Raw genomic sequence first — 2,116 nt, 5'->3', positions numbered from 1 at the left:
CACACTTCCTCCAACAAGGCCATACCCTACCCTCTAATTCTTCTGGTCCTATCAAAGGGTTCCACTCCCTGATGAAGCAGCATTCAAATATATGAGCCGATGGGGGCCATTCTTATCCCAACCACCACATCCCAGTTCCTGGCCTTCCTAGGCTTGTAGCTATATCATAATGCAAAATTGCAGTCAGTCCAACTTCAAAAGTTCCCATAGTTGCTAACAGTCTCAACACTGTTTAAAAAGTTCAATGTTCAAAGTCTCTTCTAGATTCAAGACAATCTCCTAACTGTAACCCCTGTAAAATCAAAACAAAAAAGCAGATCACCCACTTCCAGTATGCAATGACACAGAATAAACCTTACAATTACTTCCTACATACAGTGGCACAGAACATCCATTACCATTCTAAAAGGGTGGAAAGAGAGCATAGTGAGGAAATACTGGACCAGAGCAAACCCAAAACCCAGCAGGGCAAACTCCAAACTCTGCATCTCCATGTCTGGTGACAAAGTGCTTTTCCCATCCCCAACTCCTTTCAGCTTTGTCTGCATCCAGTCTGCAGCGTTTTTTGGCAAGGAACCCACAACCCTGGCATCTCCAACATCTTAGGGTCGGCAACACAATCCGGGCTTTACCCTCCAGATTCACGCAATGGCCTTTCTGGGCCTTCATGCAGAGCTACCCCTGACATATACCTGGGGGTGCAAATAAACACTCACCATTTTGACTTAGCTCATAGACAATGGCTGCCGTCTAAAGAAACAAGAAACTTGGATGGGAAGATGGACTCAGGAGTCCATGGAGGAACCCGGGTTGCATTTTTTCAAAGGACTTTAGTACTATGTGAAGTACTGCTACCTCTTGATAACAATTACTTCATCTAGAAACATCGTAGCAAGGCTCAACTTATCCTCAGTAGGATCTACTACAAAGCATTCCGTTTCACTTCTCACGCATACCCTGGCTGCTTTGCTCTTTGCTTTGTGTAGAGATGACACAGATCTGTGTAAACAACAAAAGCAACCGGTAGCAACTAGATAAGAAAGCAAAGGTAGTCAACATCTGAGCAACACAGCTGCTCTTGTAATGGAAAATTCATTTATTAAATGGGGATAATACTTGTGAGTAAAATGTATTGTAAAAGTAAAAAATATAGCCTCTAAATATAAATAATAGTAGTTTACCTAAAAGACAGGCTTTCTCAGCCATTTAGAACTTTAATAATCTGAGAAACTGGATTTTTAGTATGGAGTTCCCTTTAAAGCAGACATGGAATACTTTAACACAATGCATTTGCAAACATCATTGTGGTCAAATGGTATTGAGTACTTTAAGTGATCGGTCTTTTTGAGCTTTTTGCAAAGCCTACAATACCTTAACATGAATGAGCAGACTAATTTATTATTTTCTTTTCTATCTCCAAGGATAAGTAAGCACATTTTAAATACTCTTTGTGGAAAATGTTCTGATTCAGAGCATATCTTTGTATTCTGACAAAGACTTAATTTTAGTATTCTAATAAAAAGTATTTTCCTTGTAAGATCAAAGGTTAACAAGAGTCATTGCATGTAATGACTTATGTTAGCAGAATTTTAAACAATTGCATCTTGATATGTATCTTAAGATACTGATAGCATTTTAGATTATAAAGGAGAAATGAAAATGTTATTCCATTTCTCCAGGAGATTCTTTCAGATTTTAGAAAGCTTATGTAGCCCAATACCAACTGGGATTTCAAGATATTATTGTGATTACAATGCACATTAAAAATAATTTGTAGCCGGGCAGTAGTGGTGCATACCTTTTAATCCCAGCACTCAAGAGGCAGAGGCAGGCGGATTTCTTTGAGTTTGAGGCCTGCCTGGTGTACAGAGCGAGTTCTGGGACAGAAAAGGCTGTTATACAGAGAAACCCTGTCTTGAAAAAACAATATGCAAACAGTGGAAATATAAAATATACAGGTTCACACTGTCAGGATGAAACAAGTCATTTTCACAACTATACACAGAGCTGAAATAAGCATAAATATTTCACAAGGCTGGCTCAGACTTCTATAATAACAGTAAAGACACCACATCATTATTCCAGCTAACTCCACTTACTAAAGAAACTCACCAGA

This window comes from Peromyscus californicus, unplaced genomic scaffold (assembly GCF_007827085.1).
Source record: "Peromyscus californicus insignis strain IS unplaced genomic scaffold, ASM782708v3 Scaffold_5__1_contigs__length_169319896, whole genome shotgun sequence".
Classification (NCBI taxonomy): domain Eukaryota; kingdom Metazoa; phylum Chordata; class Mammalia; order Rodentia; family Cricetidae; genus Peromyscus; species Peromyscus californicus.
The sequence above is the reverse complement of the archived record's forward strand: the minus strand, read 5'-3'. Positions refer to the sequence as shown.